A 20,997-nucleotide genomic window follows, 5' to 3' on the forward strand; every position below is an offset into this window, starting at 1 on the left:
GTGAAGAACCCAAGAGATTAGGGACACCTGTGGCACTCTGGGTTGTGGCTGCAAGCACATGCACACTTCTTCTGCCAGAGGAAGATGTGGAGGAATTCAGGGAAGAACCACTGCTCACAGAAATTTTACTGCTATTAATTCCTCCTTGCAACAAGAGTGCAAACTCTTGAGTAATGGTGTTAAATGCTTCTACATGGGGAAAATTCAGCTTTCTACTCAGTCACTGGTAGGGGGAATACCCAGAGGGACAGCTGTACTCCAAGCTAAATGGCCAGCATAATCCCAAAGCTCTGGCATCCAAAGTATGCAAATAGGTGACAGTGGAGGGTAGTCAAAAAGGAAGCAGAGAAGTCAAGGCAAATCCAGTCAAGAGAAAATACAGCTCTGTATTTTTGGTCTTTTGTTCTTTTGAACAACAAAATAGATGAAAAATTATTTGTTTATTTTTTTTTTTTTATGGTGAGTGAGGCTTTTTGTAAATTCAGAATCCTAACTTTTGGCAAAATACAATGAATTTATGAGAGAATTTTGAATTGTTGAAGCAGCTTGTACTAATGCTCTCCTAGAGTACTAAGTTTAGGGTAGCCAAACCTCTTTGAAAACTGATGGGACATTGAGACTTTCACTCTGAAACATTTTTCACTTCACAGGCAATCTACAGCTTCTAAAGCATTTTAAGAGGATTAAGTAATTTGAAACAGAAAATAAATAATTCCGACCTTTTCACATTTCAAGAAAATCTGAAAAATTCTACTTTGGTTTAAACCAAATGTTTTTTTTGTTTGATACTTCTGCTCAGCAACTGAACTGAAAACCCACTATTCATCCAGTCTGCAGATAGGTAATTGCAGCTTGAAAATGGGAAAAGTTACATAAATTATGCTCAACAGTCCTTGTACTTAATTTTTTGTTGGTTATTTTCTTGTAGGTTCAAAGGACGAGTGGCTCCTGAGACAGGATTCGAACGATGTGAAGGTATGGGCTAGCTTGCAGTAGTTATGGGTTCATACTTTGCATATGGAGCCATTATTCCAACTAATAGATCACCACCAAGAGAAGCCATTTAAAATATCTTTATGGCCTATATCCTGACAGGGAAGGAGTTGTAAAAAGGTCATAAACTGTGCCAAGAAGCATAAAAAGAAGTTGGTGTTCTGCATTACAAGAAATGCAAGATAAGGTACTTGCACGTTCCAGGCATGGTAGGTGGGTGGGCAGGAGGCCTAACAATATCCAGATGGGCCCAGAGCATGGGCTGGAGGTAGACTCTGCAGAGCTGGCCCTTTTTGTCTGCTGTTCCTTATGCACTTTATGACCTCCTCGTCCCTAGTTTTCAGCCTTTGCCTTGTGCAGCCATCTGCCTGGTGTCCCTGTGACCTCCTCTCCTCACTGCCTGCATTTCTCCTTTGCTTTTCCCATCCAGCCACCTCGTTGGGCTGAGTCCTTGCCCTCCAGACATGGCCGTCCTCTGCCCCTGCCAGAGCAGGTGCCTGCTGTCTCTCAGATTTCTTCAAGGAGTGCATAGGGGTAGAGGCAGCCAAATGGGTGGGCTGGTTCTGCAGGAACTTGCAGTTGTTGGTCTTGTCCCCTGGTAGCCATGAGGTTGGAAATTCACTAACTCTGTCTGAATCCTGTGCCTACATCCTCTCTCAGTTTCCCCAGGGAGATTTTAACCCAAATACTGTGGTGGCTGAGAGGGGTTTGTCTGCTTCTGCACCACCACAAAGTTCCAGGCAGGATAGCAGAAACAACAAAGGGACAAATCTTCATTTATGCTGTGCCCTTTTTACTTTATGAAAATTTTGATGGATTGTATGCTGGGTAAATTGGGTGCCAGGCTCTTTTTAGATATCACAGCTGTCAAAAAGAACATTAATATAAATAAGAAACAGGCTGTAATGACCGAATGTTTGGGTATTAATTCAGTCTTTACTTTGGCAAAATCTCTTGCTGCTTTCCATACATGAGAATTGAGCAAATGCTATAAGACAGTTTTCATAACCTTTGTACACGCCTGTGCGCTTACTCAGATGCTTAGTCACACCAGGATGTGTTCTCTGAGGAGCTACTCATCCATCCTCCTGTTGGTGCACACAGTCTGAGTAAAACCTAAGAAGAACTTTAACTAAAAGGGAAGAAGTCCATGCCTGGGACACTCCGGGCTGCTGTCACATTTGGTTTTCTATAGATAGTAACAGTAGGTCTCTGCTTACAGCTGTGTTTGCATAACTCCTGCTGCTGAGATCCACTGAAGCCAAAGTGGCAGCATCAATGTTATGCCATGATTTGCTGGAGTATTACATGCCAACCCTCTGCTGCAGGGACTCACAAACCTGCTGGTGCTAAATAATCACATCCTTTCAGCCTCTTCACTTGCATCACTTCTTGCCAAACTCCAGCAGAGACAACTTAGCCAGCACCAAACTCTGCAGGAGAGCACAGGTCTTGACATCGACATTTGTTTCTGACAGACCCTCAGTCAGTATGCCCCTCTTTTTTTACAGCAGGATGGAAAAGCATACTTTACTGTTTCTAGTTCTGCTCCCTGCTGTGCTGTCTTATGAGATCTTTGTCTCACCTGTGCATTATGTAGCTATTATACTTACGTAATGACTCTGCTGAAGACAAGCCTGGAGGAGGCTAATCCAGGGATTTTGGTTCATTACGGTATGAGGTCTCCTGGAGTCTCTCCTTCCATTTGCAGTAGAAATGACTGGAAAACTCCCCTATTTTCGTAAAGGTGCGCACTGTAGCCAATAACATCATTGTTCCAAATGCAAAGCAAGCATCAATGAAGCAGGTGTGGGACTGAAGATGAGGATGGGCTCATTTTGAATGCTATTGGAATTGTAGCTGGCACTTAGGGTTTAGTTCTGAGTGGTAAAGCTCCTGGTGAAGTCTGGGGGCACTGATTCTGATGGTCTTGCCTGAGAAAAACACATTGGTCTCAATTCCAGAAAGCTGCACGTGAAAGTACCTAAAGCCCTTGCTCAGCTATTACCTCATTCTAGAGGTGTGTGCTGTCCCTTGTCACTTGTGTTTCCACCACTGCCATCTTCTAGCCACCTAAAGCTCAGGTCTTTAGTCTTTGCACTGTCTCAGATTTATCATATTATGTTGTAAAGAGAGTGCTTGAAATCTGGGCTTTGCCATGATTCACAGAAACTTGTTCCATGCCTGCTTCAGTTGCAAAGTCAGTCTTAGACATGCCAACTGGCTTGGTGCCTACAGAGCACAGCCAAGGAAGATGGTCCCCTCTTGCTGTCTCCCCCTCTGTCTGGTAAGTTACAGCACTCACTGAGGGCCCGGTAGGCCCTGCTTCAGATCTTTCCTCCCTCTGCAGTAATTTGAACCTGCAAAAATAGCCAGTGTGCCAGAGAGAAAGTGAGTAATAGTGTCTGAGGCCACACAGAAAGCCTTCCCATGGGACGAATGACACAGATTTCCTTCTTTCCACATAAATGCCCTGACCTCTAGGCCTCACCTTCTCCAGTCCAGTGAAGAGTTATTGCTAACAAAGTGAAACAGCTTAGTGGTGGGAAAGGCACGACCTGGAATGCTGCATATAGCCTGCTCATGGCTCACATACACCTACACTGGAGGCAGAAGGATTCAGATAATCTCAAACAGAGGCAAGAATTAAACTGAGAGATAATTCAGAGTAATTGTCAGTGATCTCAGCTGTGTTTTTAGGCCGTGGCTGGGAGAGTCAGGAAGTGGGGCCTGGCACATTTCTACTTCTTTTCTTCTCTTCACATTTTCCTCTTCTGTGGTTGTGGACATTTTGGGGGGACTTAAGTGAAGAATATTTATGTGTGTATGTTCAGTATCAAGTGATACTGAAGTAGTAAGGAGGACCAACTCATGTTCATTTTCAGACAATGGTCTTCAGGACGGATTTACTAAGTGACAAGATGCAGTTGTATCAGTGACTACACTTGCACTTTCCAGATGGAAATATTCTTCTTCGTAGCAAGATGCAGGGGGGAGCAAAGGAGCCAAGTTTTTGTCCTCTCCTTCATTCATATCCCCTACATAAAGAAGGTGAGGCTGAGGGACATCTTTATTATATCCTACATCTTGTCCCTTGCTGATGGCAATCAGAGGCCATTAGCAACAGCAGGTAAAATAGCCCTCATATGTATATCCTGGTCACCTTCTTCTGCTCCTGGAGTCTGAATAAGGATGATGTCTGGGAGAATCAGTGAAGAATTCCACTCCCTGGCCTATAACCAGTAAAAGCACTGTATATTTTGGTATAGGAACTTATCCATGGTAGGAAATTTACTGCTGGGAGAAAATGGACAGAACAATACAAAAGCTTTTTGCATGATACTTGAAGAGGGTTCTTGTATCCAGTGTATGTGTAAAACAGCAGCCAAGGCAACACAGATATACTGTAAGTTAGATTCTGCACGAGCAGTAACACAATGTTAAATTGCTAGAATGTTGAGAGTTAATCCAGTCTCAGCAATAATTTGTAAGTACTTTTTACTCCTGCTGTTACTTCTAAGACATCGTGAAGCTTGAGAAGAATGTCCTATGGCCTCTTCCAGTTCTTACATAGAATCGTAGAATGGTTTGGCTTGGAAGGGGTCTTAAAGATCATTCAGTTCTAACCCCCTGCCATAGACAGAGATGCTTTCCACTAGGCTACGTTGTTCAAAGCCCCATTCAGTCTTGACTTGGACACTTCCACAACTTACCTGGGCAAGCTTTCCTAGTGCCTCACCACTCTCATAGTAAAGAATTCCTTAGTATCTAATATAAATCTACCTTCTTTCATTTGAAAACCATTATTTCTTTTCCTATCACTACACACCCTGATAGAGCCCCTCTCCAACTTTCCTATAGGCCCCTTCTACATACTGGAAGGCTGCCAAAACGTTTACCTGGAGTACTCTCTTCTCCGGGCTGAACAACTCCACTCTCTCAGACTGTCCTCATAGGAAAAGTACTTCAGCCCTCTGATCATCCTTGTGCTTGCGATTGCACTGAGTCATGTGCAGAATCTTGCATTTGGCTTTGTTGAACTTTATGAGGTTTGCATGTGCCCATCTCTCAAGGCCATCGAAGTCCTCTAGTGGCATTCCTTCCCTCCAGTGTGCCAACCGCAGCACTCAGCTTGGTGTTGTCTGCAACAGAACAGAACTACAAACATCGCCAACAGAATTTCAACATTCATGCAAAAGACCAAATTGCACATTCAATTACATCTGAAACTGGAGGATGTGACAGAAAACACACTGCAGAACATTATTTATTATTATAATGTCTTGGAAGCCTTCAAGAGGTTAGTGTGGGTTTTTAAAAATCCAACAGTGAAGCTAGAGCAAAGTTTTGGGTTTTTTTTAAGTCAATAGATTTAATTCCACATTCATTTCTGTTTTCAGAGTACAGAGACATGCCTTACTTTTCAGAGTATAAGTCCAAATTTTTAGAAATGCGCCTTTTACTGTCACCTCAGTCCATTAAGTAGCAGTTTTCAGGTAGAGAGAGTGCCATAAAATACAACATTCTGTTCTGCTAAATACTTTGGCGATTATCTCAGATCTAAAAGCAGCACTGGCTCAGAACTTTGGTAATAGACTGCTCTCTATTGCTTCTGTGCATAGAAACAGAATTTGCTCTTTTCCCTTGATAAATAGATTTCTGTAGTTTTGTCCCCTTGTGTTTTAAACTTTTTTTTATGGAGTTAGCAGAAATGACTGAGGAGGGAACATTTCTTAAAAGCTTCTTATGTGACACACTGGGAAAATAAGCATTCACATGCTGCCAACACTGGAAGGTAAGGAGAGAAAGGGCATGTTTTGGGCAGGCTCTTTAGGCAGGATGGGGATATTTTGTGGTAAAGTGTCATACTAATCTGAGGTATTTCAGCCCAGACAACTACAGCTGCTGTCAAAGAGAAAAGCTCTTCATTTCTGCTGATCTTGCAGCTTTGGATAACGTGTGTACTTGCTGCTGCCAGTAAAACAAAGGGTTCTTCCAGAGGGCACTGCTGATCTAGAGGGCAAAGCTATGTATAATATTTTCTGGTATACCATGATATGTTGGTCCTAAGGGAACTCAAGCATCCAGGAAATATTGAAGTTAGAAATGTGGGTGGAAGCTTTGCAGCCCACAGATATTTCTAAATCCGAACGACATCCTGAGGAAGTGAGTCTGGAAAGGGACTTTCTCATGCTGTACTCTTTCCCAGCTATTAACAGCATTATGTGCTTCACAGCACCGTATGTGCTGCAACAGAAATGCAATCACTTATCAAGATGAAGGCTATTTAATCTACTAAGGAATTCAGCCTTTGGATTGATGCATGGTATGCTGCTGATACTCCCTCTCCAAACATAATGTATTGCAGCCATAAATGGTGAAATTAGGCATGACAAATTGAGACTTGCAGTCTAACTGCCTCCCACACGGGTTGGAGTTTTGTGTAGCCACCCACACTGAAAAGAGTGTCCTCAGACCCTCAGCCATTTTAGGCACAGCTGGAGCTGTCACAGCTTTACTCAACATGTCTATTTGCAGCAGGTACTGGTCAATTCTGGGCACTTGCAGTTGGATACGTAAATGTGGAAGGAAGATACTTTTGCAGTGATTTTAACACTTGTTTGATGCACTTTTCTGAAATTTTGACCCAAGTGTATGTTCCTTGCAATTAGGCAGCCCAAAATACTGGATAATTGGTTAGCTGGAGTGGCCCATATTTCCTTCAACTCTTAGTTTTCTTTGTGATCCTCTTTCTTTAGACCACCCTGCTCTGTCCAAATCACATCTCCATCTTTGTTTCATATATCCTAAAAGTGAGGTCACTTATGGTTTCCATGTATTACTGTCTCATCTCTTTTCCCAACAGGGAGACAAATGAATAGCTGAAAGAGATAAACTGAGAGAAAAAGCCAAAAGACCAGCTGCAGCAGAGTAAGTAATGAAACACATATACTGTTTTTTAAAAACACTTTGTTGGAAATGCTTTCTAGGTTGAGCCTGCAGAGGACTGCACTGCTAGGGAGGTCAGGTCACACATTTATGATCTGGCATCAGTTCTGTCATGGGATACCTCCTAGTGAAGAGGTAATAGCACCATGCATGCACACACACAGCCAGAACACAGCTGGCATTCCCTGGCACTACAGAGATATTATGGTTAGCATGTATTTTATTTGGAAGTTTTGAAATGGTACCACATGAATGTTTGTTTGAATGTATGGCACTGTTATGGCACAAAACTAATTCTGTTTTGCAGATGAAGAGATTCAGAGTCAATAAGCCTGGTGAACTAGGGAGAGGTTACAAGAAAAGGGTTAGGTTGATTGGGGCAAATATAAAAAGTAATTCAGGAAGAAACAGAAAAGCTGGTATTTTTTGGTCCTATATGATGTCTAACTATCATAGTCCCCTATGGATAGCCTCATCAGAATGGCTAAATTCTTCATCAGTATGGAAAATTTACTGATCTTTCCCCATTTTAAAGATCTCCAAAGCTGAGAAGAAGCCTCATTGAGAGGAGTGGGCAGATGCTCATACTTCTACATATGCTTCAGTAAGAGTTTCTCAGTACTTGTATATTTCACATCAGGAATGTATCTTCAAAAAAAGCAGCACCAACTATCAGCATATGACTTAATGCCCTCTATAAAAAGAATAGAAAAAAAAGAACAAACTCAGAAACTATTCCAAGAATGGTACAGATTTTCTTTGCCACTCACCTGACTACTACAAATATAAAATTGTTTTAAGCTTTTATCATGTATATTTCAAAGGCTATCTGATGCATTTACCCATTACATTCTTTAGTATCATTAATACCCTTGCTTTTGTAGCCCTTCTCCATCTTCCTGTTACTCTCTGGTAACATCTGCTGGGGGAAAAATCTCTACTGCATAAAATGACCCTTGAATATCCATGCAACATGTAGAATCAGTGCAGCAAGTTGCTTTTAAAAATTAATTCGAGGGAATACTTTTAGGTGCTGTTGATTTCAAGTAAGAAATTAGTTCAGATCATAGAAACAAGAGGAAAGGAAGATCAGCATGTTCCAGCAGAGGAATAGAAATTGTTTGCCCAGCCTCATATTTACAGTAACATACAGGGTTCCAGAGATTAATCTGATCAAGTATTAAAAGTCTGCTTTCTGAAAAGTGCTGCTAACAAATGTTTGCTTTTTGTACAGTATCAGAGAAATGAGAGCTGGGAAAAAGGAGGGGGAAATAAAATCATTTTTTATTGAGATACCTGATTTTTTCTCTCACTAAGAAATATGCTATCCTAGACAGGGACACACTCAGAAAACAGCTTATCTATATAGGTACTCTAGCATGAAATCCAGATATCTGAAAATTCAGAGGTCTGTCTGAATTAAGACACAAAGGGTCAGACACATATTGGCAAACCAGACATCCATGAGCATATTGGAATGACCATGAAGACCAGAGCTTATGCCAAGTAAATGAGCATGCACAGGATCAAATCTGCCTAGAGAAGGGCAGATTTTGTAATTGATTGTTATGCAGTCTTCCTTTCCGAACCTGGGGCAGCTAGGCTGGAGAATGGTCTTGCTGACTTGGTCTTGGTCTTTGCGCAGGCTTTTATGGCAGCAAGTCCAATGTGATGTCAGATGCCTCATTTGCACTTCAACACCTGCAGTGCTCAACATGATAAGGATTATTTCCTTTCTCCCCTTTTCCATACCTGTGGTGCATTCTATAGTACACAGTGAACTATTTCCCAATCTCAGCAAGTTTTGAAAGAGATGGATAAAGACAGAAAATAGTGTTCTGTGCTGCAGAAATGATGAAGGAAACAGCTTTCATATGTGCCCAAGGGCTTAGCTGGTAAAGACTGATTTCATGCTAGCTCCCAATTTAATGTGTGGATGGCTTTTTAAAGGACAAGTGAGGTGGAAGGAACTTGACAAACTCATCTGAGACTTCTCTCTTTCAAGAATTTGTCAGGATTGGAAAAAAAAATTAAAAGCAGGAAAGGGCTGTATGGCTTATCTTGTTCACTTCCTGAAATCCAAACAAACTTTCAGAAAAGTCTATATCACACCCTATCTATTCACTCTGTTTCCCTGCACTGAGGATGGGAGAGTCTAGTCAAATCTGGGTTTTGGGAAACCTTTGGAACTCTTTCTGAAAATAGATTCCAAATATTTGCCAAAGACTTTGAGCACATTGGAACACACTGGCTGGGGGGTTGAGAGAGGCTTTTCTTTTCTTTTGTTTTATTTATTTGTTTTCACTCTAAGCACCATTGCCAAAAACATGGGAGAGATGTGCTGAGAGGTCTCTGTCAACCAGCAATTAACCACGTGAAGCAGTCTCGGTGACTTCTTTGGGACAACAATTGCCAATAGAGATTCAGCCAACACTATCCAGTTGAGTCCTAGCCCCAGCTGGATGTGACAGCCCAACACATTAGGTGCCTTGGGAGAGCTCCAGGTGTAGGTGCTTGGTTTTACAGAGTTTACCGATGTGGCCTTCATCTGGCTGTGCCCTGCAGCTCCTCATTCCTTGTGAAGCTGGGAAGCATGGTTCCTCTTTTTGAAAACAGCTTTCTTCACTCTGGAAGGCATGTAAGAAGCTGCAGCCCCTTCTCAGATCCCATGTGTGGTTTGCAACATTTGGAAGCCAATTGTTGAGCATACACAAGCTCTACATCCAAACGAAGTGCCTAAAAAAGCCTTTGTGCATGCTTGCTCCTGCTGCTTTCTGCTTTGGTGCAGCTAATAAATATACTTGTCCTATCTTGAATCCCATCCTTCGCAAATATCCTGTTCCTTCTCCTGTTCTGCTGGAAGAAATGCTTCACAAATGAGTTTTGCTGGATATCCCAAAACTCACATAATTGTTGACTTCCTGACATAAATGATGAGGGCTGCACTGAAGGGAAGGCCTTCTATTTTATTATACTGACCCACAATGTCAGAGGCAGATGGTGGTATGATTGAACTTTCCTACCAGTATTCCCTTACATTTTGTTGCTGGGGATAGATGGCAGCAGAGAGGCAGTCTGACAAAATGGTGTCTGATGAAACGGTGGAAGTGTGTATGAAGCAAAGGTGTAGAATCAGATTGCTCCATGCAGAAAAAATTACCCCCACTGACATTTGTTGATACTTGCTGAACGTTTTTGGAGACCGAACAATGCATTTGAACACAGTGAGGCAGTGGGTTGTGGTTTCAGCTTTGGCAACAGTGCCATAAGAGATAAACCACTTGTTCCAGGTGGAACAAGCTGTCATACCATGAAATGAAGAGCATCTCCATCACTCATGCAAATGAGTGGATAAGAACCAGGAAGTTGTTTATGGAGCTATATATAGGCTTTAATGTATTGGAAACAATGGTGACAACTTTAGTATATTGCAAAGTTTATACCAAGTGGTCCCACAAATGCTCACATAGGAATTGAAAGAATGCTGTCTGCAAGTTTGTCAGGACCTATAAACCAATATGAGGCTGAAGGTGACAGTTTCTCGTATCACATAATTACTGGTGATAAGATGTGATGTCAATACTATGAGCCAGCTGAAGTCAAAACAGCAGTCCATGGAGTGGTGACGTGTATTCCCCATTGAATAAAAATGTTCAAGATGCAGCCCTCAGTGGGCAAAGTGATTGGCACCATCTTTTGGGATTGGAAAGGGGTGGACTTTCTGAATTTTCTGAAATGCAGACAAACCACCAACTCTGATTACTACATCATGACTAAGCTGAAGACTCAAACTTCCAAAGCCAGGCCAAGGAAGAAGACAAACTTTTGAACACAAAAAATGCCAGGCCCCATACCAGAGTGAAGTCCATGGAGCACATCCACGTCTAGTCTATACTCATCGTATTTGGTGCTGGATTTGGTGCCTTCTGACTTCCACCTGTTTGGGCCAATGAAAGAGGGACTGCAGGGACAACATTTTCCTAGCAATTATACCAATTATACCATCATAGCAGCTTTAAAAGAGCAGGTCACCTCTGCTGATGCAGATATTTACAAGCATACAACCTCTTGTTCATCACTGTTAAAAATGCATAGCTAATAGTGGTGACTACACTGAAAAACATTTTTATGTAGCTAAGAATTTGCTCTATCAAGTAGTATTATTGTGGTCTTTTTAACTGTTGTGGTTTCTATCGAAATAAACAGGAGGCATTACTTTCAGAGCAACCTACATACAAGCAGTCAAAGCTGTCTCTTCAAATCACGAAGAGTTTATTGACATTTCACCAAGTTAAGAGATAAAAGTTGGGAGCCTTCATCATAGACTAGATTCCTTAATGTCTTTATCTACTCAAGCTATTTGCTTAAAATAAGCAGAAGTGTATAGAAAGCTTTAAGAATACTTTCAATACTTATCTAAACTTTAAAATGTGGGGAGATACTTCTGAGATAAAATGAAGAGTTTAAGGAAAAAATGCTACCAAAAATGTGACACGAAGGAAGTTTTGACTGGTTTTCATTTAATAAAAATCAACGCTCTTAACACCATGGTGTGAACTCCAAAAGTGGACCAATTCCGTCCTCTATTTTACTTAGCAGTGGCTGAGTGGCTTTGGGGAAAACTAATTAACTCACACAGTCTCATGGAATTCACTCTGAGCTTTGGAAAAGTGTGGGAAATGTGGGTATATGTTTTTTACACACTTCAGCACATCTCACTTTTAGAACTGGAAAAGGAAAGAGTAAAACTGGAGTGAAGGGGAGAATAGGTTTTGTTGGGTATGTGCTTCTCATATATCTGAAATCAAGACATCATGAGGAACTTACAAGGAGTCTCTTTCTCTCGTGAAACTAGGACCAATTTCTAGTTTGGCCATTCAGAGTAGCAAATTTGGCTAATCGTCTGAAAGGTTGGAATAAACTGTTAATAAATTAAGCCTATACAGCAGCCAAATTTTACATCTTGCAGCTAAAATCTGTAGTTGATTGAAAAACCCTGTAGCTTGAAAGAAAAAGGAATTTTGAGCCAGTTGTATTCTGTATCTTGGACCAGCTCTCAGTTGTCTCTGCATGAGAAGCTTGTGAATCTCCAGGCAGGGTCCTCCCTTGACCTACCCCATACCAGGAGAACAGACCTCCCTGTCCTCCTGCAGCCCCTCTTCTGGCTCACAGTAGGGGATCAACAGGACCATGCCTCATTTCAGAAAGAGGAAGACTAAGCCAAAGCACTCAGCCAGTTTGTGGGGATTAAAGGGCATAAATAGCTATGGAAATGCCTAGAACATAAATGATTTCTAAGAAGTGGTAAGAAAACAACACCAACCCAACACCCCAGCACATTCTATAAATTGCAGCATGAGCATGTCTCAAATGTGTGGTTCTCATGTTTAAATAAGAGAAGATCTAAATGAAAAACATGGGAGATACTTTTCATAGATTACATCTTTTAGTATGTATTCATGATAGGAACAGAGATAGGATTATAAAACAGAATATTCCAATACAAATCGTGGTCTTCAAAAAACTGTAACCCCAAGTATTGCACCATTGGTCCTTCAATATACTTGGCCAGCAATCTTTCTGGATGCATTGCGTTCTGAAAGCCCTTCATCCATTTAGATGTGTTGGGTCATTTAAATTTAATGAAGTACCAAAGGGATGGTATTCAGTGACACTTGAGGGATATAAAAAAGAGGGGCCGGAGGGATACTGAGGAGGAACAAAAAGTTTTTGAGAGGTGTCAGAGGCAATCTGCCCCACTCTTTAAACTACTACTTTTCACTCTGAACCAATCTGGTTGCACATTTAAGGTCAGGCTGGCAGAGCTTTAATTTTGGAGTAAAGGGAAACACTGGTGGTATGGTTTGATGTATACTTTGGTTTCTTTGTTGAGCTTTTTTTTCCCGTCCCTCCTGGTCTGAGCTACAGTGATCCATCCATCTCTAAATGTTGACACTTTAACTCGATACAAATCCCCCTGCCTAGCTTTCTGTCTTTTCCATTTTCAGTTCAGATTTCCCCTGTGGTCTTGCAATTCACTCTCAGGTCATTAATATCCTTTGCTGGCAAATCCTTCTCAATATATAGAGTAAGAGCGCTTGCCACTGACTGATCTTCCTTCACCTCTTACTTCCAATAAGAAATGCAACCTCAGCTGCCTTTAGACATTTTCAGCATCTATATTTCCACTCCTATCATTTGTAGTTGCATAATGGCGACTTTACCAGAGTTATCAAGGCTTTTTATTTTCGTTCTGTCTCTGCTGATATTTGCTTGTAACCTCACTTTTCTAGTGGGGTGGCAGACAGGAGGCACGGCAGACTCAGGCAGCTGAGCACAGGTTTTTCTTACTATCCAGGATGTGGCATTAGCCAAGAAAGTTCCCCCTTGTTCTGAAGAAATAAGGATGGGGGGAAAAAAGAAGCAGCAAGCAAGTTACAAAACCAATTTAAGTAGAATGAATGGGTCTTTGTTCTCTAGGGCAGGGTTTGCATTTATATTTGCTGTGCTAGCCACGGTCATGATTTAATTGCATATCTTAATGACTTTTCGTGTTTCCCTTAAAGACTCAGAAGCTGGAACCAGGGGAGTCCATAAGGCCCTCTGCATTCATTCACAGCAAAAGGTAAACCTTTATTTTTGCAACAAAGAGGAAAAAAACACTCCTCAAAAGACTCCAAAACCCAAAGGAAAATAAAAGGAAATTGACTTTTTTTTTTAAGAAGTCTCAGAATCTTTAAGCCACACTAAGGATTTTGGAAGGCATTGGAGCTTTGATACTCAAAACTGTCAATACTGCCTTTATGCAGAATGTGCCACTACACAGGGATTTGCTCAAGAAATTAAGAGCAGAGACTATCTGCTTTTGCTTTGCCAGACCTTTCAGTCTGTTTCTTATTCCTTTGCTTCAAGTAGTAGCATGGAGAGAAGATGCTGCCCACTTCACCTTGGCTGTCTTCTGAGATTGCCAAGCCCTCATGCCTTTGCTAATGAGGCAACGAGTGATAACTCACTGCTTACGTGAAAGCTGGCATCAGCATACAGTACATATGTGGATTTTGTTGTTATTTAAATGTGAATTCATGAACACAGGGTTGGGGTTCACAAGAGAATCAAGTCAGCATTTGACTTCACAAGTGGTTAAGGCCCTTCCCCCCAAACCAGTGCCACCAAGGGCCCCATCTTGTCCAGTCAAATCACCAGTGACATCTCCATAACTTCATGGGCGCTCATCATAGCAGGAAGCAGTGTATTTGTAATAAACCAATTTCTGCAGCCTTCTCCCTCCCTTTACATCTTCCAGACAACTAATTGATTTTTCAATGTCTGATTGAGCTGCTGGGGCCCACATTCAGAACCAGTCACCCTTCTGAACTGATCTAGCCCCATTCCCTGACTATGCCCAGGGCTTGTGCAGGCAGCAGAAGCTGCGGCTGAGATAAGAACCAGAGACCCAACACAGAACGTCTTCATGTTCCACCAGGCTGCAGCTGAGCTGGCTGTGGACATGAGGAGCTTCATCTCTCTCCTGGCTGTTCATCATCTTCCGTCTGCCAGACCTGCTGCCAGAGCTGCATAAGTGTTTATTAGCTGAACTCTGTCAGCATGAGCTGGGTTAGTGATGATCTACTGCCTGAGCTTTGCTTTTGCTTGGGAACAGCAGGGGAGCACTCACACAAGCAGTAATGCAGCACATGCGAGTGGCAAGTATGTTATGGCTCTATGGTTGGGTGGTGGTCAGCAGGTAGGGATGTCACTGATTTAGACACTCACTCCAGGGCAGATCACAGAATCATAGAATCACGGAATCACAAAATCAGGGAATGCAGAATGATTTGGGCTGGAAGAAACCTTGAAGCCCAGCCAGTTCCAACCCCCTGCCATGGGCAGGGCAGAGACCCACCAGCTTAGGCTGCTCGGGGCCCCATCCAACCTGGCCTTAAGCACCTTCAGGGGTGGGGAACCCACAGCTTCTCTGGGCAGTCTGTACCGCTGCCTCACTACCCTCTAAGAAACATATAACCTAACCTAAATCTCCCTCTTTTAGTTTAAAACTGCTTCCTCTTGTCCTATCATTGTCAGACTGTGCAAAAAGTTGATCCCCCTCTTGTTTCTAAGTTCACTTTATGAAACACCACAGTGAGGTCTTCCTGGAGCTTTCTCTTCTCCAGACTGAACAAGCTACTCTACTCTACCTTAATCTTTCTTCGCAGGAAAAGTGCTCCAGTCCTCTGATCATCTTCATAGCTCTCCTCTGGGCCCACTCCAACAATTCCACATCTCTTCTGTGCTGGAGGCCCCAGAGCTGGCCGCAGTACTCCTGATGGGACCTCATGAAGGCAGAACAGAGGGGGACAAATCACCTCCTTCTCCCTGTTGGCTACCCCAATTTTGATGCAGCCTGGGATACTGTTGGCTTCCCAGGCTGCGAGAGCACACTACTGGTTTATGTTGAGCTTTTCATCCACCAGAACCTCCAAGTTCTTTTCCTCGGGGCTGCTCTCTGTGGGCACACAGATGTGTGATTAATGCTGGAATGGTAAACACTCTGGTCAAAGCGCTTTGCACTTCTGTTCTTTGGCTTGTTTGTCTACTTGGACCACAGACTATGCAGGTGAGGGGCTTAGTCCAACAAGAGTTGGAAGAACAAAATGTGGTGAAAGCTGAGTACTGGGAATTTGCAAGTAGCAGTGAAGGCTGGGGACTGGAAACTTGCAGGTCACTGTTGCAAGTGATCTGATGATTACTGAGGCTAAGGGCAATCAAGAGCATGGAAATTGGCAACTGGGGAATGAATAGGAAGGACCCCTTGCTTATGTTATGCCTGACACTGAGGAGCTGTGGAATGCTGGGTTGTATTACAGTGTCTACAGTATGTCATTGTAAAAAAAACATATATATACAAAAGAGATCCATTAAAATGATTCAAACGTGATGAAAAAGGTAAAGAATTACTTTGCTTATTTTATAGAAAAGGTAAAGAACGGGCTTGGTCAGGCAGTCTAGAAGTACTTAGGTGAGGAGAAGACACTTGCTAGCAAGAACCTGGCAAATGTAGTGCAAGAGCCAAAGGCTTGCTGAACAAAAGCAGATGACATAAGATATGTTTTTTTTAAATATACTAGAAAGTAAGACCAAAATAAATGTATGAGGTCTTATGTCATTTTATGTACTAAACATCAGAACAGCCATCACCAAGGATTTCCCTGACCATATAATTTCTATTTCAATAATGATTGCTTAGCTTTTACACAAACCAAGGAAGAGAAAATGCATGGATCTTCACATCTCTGTTCTCACCCTTTCCCTTAAGACTACCACAGCATTCCTGTGCATGGATAAAGACAGAATAGGTGTTTTACTAGATCAGAACCGTAGCAGCTGCTTAATGCCCTGACATCCCATTCAAGCCAGTATAAGAGTAGTCATCATCTCACTTGATGTATTTAACATCTTATAGAACCTCTCTCTTGATGTACAAACCATATGGTGTGAACTTTTCTATTTATACCAGGAGGGTGCAAGTTTCTTCATGTTTTTCTACTTATGTCAGCAGATTTACATGCAAATCTGAAAACAGATCTGTTTTCTGTTCAGGTTCTGCAGAGGAGCTTAAGGTTGCTAAAGTGAGAATATTACAGAATGGTAGTATGTAAGAAGCAGTCATTGTTCCTCACATTTGCCTTGGCCAGTATTTATGTTGTACAAACTTTGATCCTTTTCTGGTATCATACCTCAGGTTCTTCCTGGAGCCCTTCTGCATGATCTGAAAACAGGCCTGGGGTGAGAAGAGGCTAAAACCCTTATTTGGTGTAGAGCCTGAAAATAAGGTGGTCAGAGTGATATTAAAGGCCATCCATCTCCACGAGGATGTCAAGGTGTTCCCTAGCTGAGGCTTGGGGTGCCACAGCGATGCCTACCCCAGCCCGTGCTGGAAGGTCTGCCTTGACTTTCCAAAGCTCCCTCCCATTAAGTGCATCGAAGAGACTGTTTTATTAAATAAGAAACAGCAATGCTGACCTCTCGTGGCCGCGCGAGCCCTTTGCAGCACGGTGTCTCAACCGACATCCTTGCTCGTCAGCAGGGTAACACGGCTGCCTGGCCATAGGGTATAAGGGCTGAGGGATCGAGCTGGCTGTCTGGATTGTTTGATGTGCTGTGCAGATTGCTGGAGGACAGCAATCATGGAGCGCTGAGTACAGCCAAGTGCTGCTGAAGTTCAGCGTACAATTGCAATACAATGTAAAAACAACAACACTAGAAAAGCGTTTGGGCAACAGATTATCACAAGCTAAAATTCTACCTTGATCTGATGTTAAATGCATTGCAGAAAAATTTCTGGGTCATTAATATGTGGCGCTGCCACCCCAATAACAAAGTGCAACTTCATGTGACAATTTTAATTTGCATCTGGACACAGCAGGGGGGTTGAAACTAGATGATCGTTAAGGTCCTTTTCAGTGCAGGCCTTCCTATGATTCTATGATTCTATAATTTTGATATGTTCTCTGCCTGCCACTGCCCATAGGACTAAGTCGAACAATTCAGGCCTTCTGAATTTCACTTAGCACTGTTACAGGAAGAACAAAAAAATAATAAATTATATCATTAGAAAGCTTCAACCAGACCCTGAAAGGTGGGCACTGGCAGGCATTAAAACCAGAGTAGATAAAAGCTCCTTCCAATGAATTTTTCTTAAGTTTGCACAAGAGAATCATAAAAAAAAAATTTTTTTTTTTTTTTTTTTTTAAAAGAAGTCAAATGCAAAACTAAGAATCTTAGCAGATGTCAGTGCCAGTTAAACAGCTCCTTTCAGCAGTCTGGTTGTATGTCTTATTCAAATGCAACTGGTGAAGCAAGCTTTGCTGATAAGTGATTGCAAACCTGTTGGGACCTAACAGAACAGAGGGGGCCAAACGGCAGGCAGCAGGGTGCTGCAGTACCAATACTCCATTGCCACAGTGAGACCACCACATTTTAATGAAACAAGACCCTGCCATGTATTTCTAAGCCATCTCCATCCCCTGAGTTCATACAGTCCACATTTGGATTGATAAATTCAAGGAATTTGCTCTCCTTCTAGCATTGCATTTGTTACCTGGCTTATGCTAGTGTTTGTTGGCTTGCACTTATTTTCTTTTAAAGGTTGTTTGAGTGTGCTTTTTCATGACCACAGCTTTGCCCATGCTCAGCCCAAGGACAGATATTGCTAGCTCAGCACTGGGAGGCTCTGCAGAGGTGACAGCAGCACTGCTGCATCCAGAAAGGCCTGTGGCACAGCTCTGCCATGTGCTCCATTCAGGGCCTGATTCAAAGAGAGCAGAAGGCACTAGTGGGGCTCTGCAGGACTCCATTTTACTGTCAGCTCTCTTCTGTGTTTTTATAAATGATCTGAACTCAGGGCTTGAAAGCATACTAAGGAAGTTTGTAGATTATAACAAATTGGGAAGAGCTGCTGAATCTCTGGAAGGCGGAGAGGCCTCGTAGATAGCACTTAAATAGGAAGGCTGAGCAATCACCAAGCACATGAAGCTCAAAACGAGTAAGTGCCGGATTCTGCATCAGGGACAAGGCAGCCCTGGATATTTATGCAGACTGGGGGACAAGAGGCTGAGAGTAGCCCCATAGAAAGGGATCTGGGGGTTCTGGCTGACAGTAAGTTGTATCTGAGTCAGCAGTGTGGCCTAGCAGACAGGAAGGCCAACCGTACCCTGGGGTGCATCAGGCCTAGCTTAGCTCAAAGATGAATGGATATCTGCTGTGTGCAAGACGTGAGTCAACCTGAGTGAAGTCTTTTCTTTCTTTCTTTCTTCTTCTTCTTTTTTTTTTTTTTTTTTTTGTATGAGGAGACTTGAAGAGAGGAATTTGGAAATCTCCAGTCCCTTTCCAAAACCTTTCATTAAAACAGCCCATAAAAGTAGTCTCTGGAAACTTTAGGAGGCCTTTAAGAAGAAAAAAAAATTGAAATTAAAATTCAGTTTTATTGAACAAATGGGCACGACTGAAAATATTCAGAAAACTAAAATTAATTTGAAAATAATTAAAAATAGGAGAAGCTTAGTGTACGTTTCCAAGTCCTGAGTAATATTAAAGTAGCATTAAAAAGCTGCAAAGGAAATTTACTGTGAGCAGGTGTTTGAAATAATTGGGGGAGAAAAAGGGTTGACTATTAATTAATGAAGAATTATGAATGTCCCTTGTTGGACTTTTTTTCCTGTAGTCAACATATTTTTAACCACATGCACTTAGTGAACACGTTTTAGAAGTGTGGAGTTGCTTTACAGACACATAGTGGGAGCTGAGTGTTATTTTATCCACGTTTATTTTATTTTTGCCAGTGGCGTGTATTTAGCAGGAACTGTTGAGATGACTGAAGTACTATGACAAAGTCTTCCCCATCAGCCATAATGCACAAATGCTAATATTAAAAAAAAAACAACCTCCTTGATGAGGCTCAAAGGCATTAAAATCTGAACCATAGTGACTGGCTTCAGAAAAACACACAAAGGTCAAATGCAGGTGCAGCACCTCAATAGTAGAACAATATTGCAACAGTCACTGATAAAGTTAAGAACCACTAGAAGACTTTTTGGGGAGAAAGGGAAAGCAAAGTCCTTACACAAAGACTACACAGTCAAATAACCTGGAAGAGTAATCTCTTACCTCCTTATATAGCCCACATGCCAAAGGAAGAGGCTACCCAGCACAGCTGTGCTGAAATTATGAGTGCTTTCCGGGCTGCCTGGAGCTTACACAGGTGGGGTGTGTTCTTCAGACAGCAACACCAAAGAACAAGCCAACAGTCAAATGCATGACAATTCAGAGAGAAAGGAGATCCTTTAGTTATATAAGCACCAGAAATTTCAGCAATCTTTTCTTTTCTCCCTAGACACCTCATCTAAGGACTTGCAGCAAGATTTCAGCCAAAAGTACCTCAAGCCCCAGTTATTTGCAGAGAGAGCAGAAGCTTTGCTGCAAGGCGTGAGTACAAGATGTGAGCCTGAGCAGATCTTCAATTTAGGTCCCTGTGTTTATTTTAACGGAATTGACTTTTTGCTTGTGTATCTATACACCTTCATAGCTAGTGCATAGGATAAAGGCACTGTTTCCATTACTTCCTAGTGTAAATGACAAGCACATTAAATACAACAAACAAAAACTCCATAGTAAACAAAATCAGCATTTATTCTTGTTGTCTGTTTACAAGATTGCTTTAGGTTTTCCCAAAAGAACATGTACTAGAGAAACATGAGTTAATCTACAAAACCAGATATGGAAGATGGCATGAAAATCCACATGCTTTGAGATTTAGTTCTCATATGCCTGTCTTCTAAGGGAAGTTGCTGTGGGATACACAAATATTAGTTCTGCCACACCAGAATGTGCTTGGTAACTCTACTGACATGGCTAAAAACATATTTACAAAGCATTACCTCTACGAGTCTTCAACTTATACTTTAAACAGGTAGTTAGTTGTTCAGCTATTAAGCCTTCATGGAAGGTGAATGAATCTAGTGTCCCTAAGTGGATTCATGCAGTATTTAGTTTTATTCACGCAAGACATGAGGACAAGTATATATCGGTGATGATAAAAGTAGTATGTGAAGATGCAGCATCCTCCTGGAAAGCAGGAAAGAGCTTGGAGCATCAGTGCTCATTCATCACCTCTGTGTCTTTGGCACTAAGCAGAACTACAATTCTTATCCCATATTAAGAGTTCACCAGCAGGAAAGTGCCGTACTCACTGGTGGGGCCAGGTGAAGGGAATGGGATGTTTTCAGATCCCTATTGGTGGAGAAGAGCAGAACACCTCCTGGTGGGAGAAGTTTTACTGAAAGAGGCTGCCTGTAATTCATAATGTCAGCATTAAACCTAAGATGCTAAAATATCTTGACACTTACTGCAGCAATTTAACCACACCAGAAAAATGAACTTCTTCAACTGTTAAGAAATTAAATTTCTCTTTATTTTAACTGGTCAAGACTAGGGCAAAGTAGGCATTCTGGGTTGGTTTTTTTTTTTTTTTTTTTCCTGTCAGGATGGAAGATTAAACTG

The 20,997-nt window shown here is 41.9% G+C and overlaps 1 long non-coding RNA gene across 1 annotated transcript; it reads left to right on the forward strand.

The window, feature by feature from the left end:
• Positions 1-737: 737 nt before the first annotated feature.
• Positions 738-19,977, forward strand: LOC149918421 (uncharacterized). The gene is made up of 3 exons (XR_016465017.1): positions 738-3,280; positions 6,860-6,924; positions 19,832-19,977. It is a non-coding gene; the product is annotated as an uncharacterized LOC149918421 (long non-coding RNA).
• Positions 19,978-20,997: the final 1,020 nt, after the last annotated feature.

Source organism: Phasianus colchicus, chromosome 3 (assembly GCF_987193195.1).
Source record: "Phasianus colchicus chromosome 3, bPhaCol1.hap1.1, whole genome shotgun sequence".
Taxonomy (NCBI): Eukaryota; Metazoa; Chordata; class Aves; order Galliformes; family Phasianidae; genus Phasianus; species Phasianus colchicus.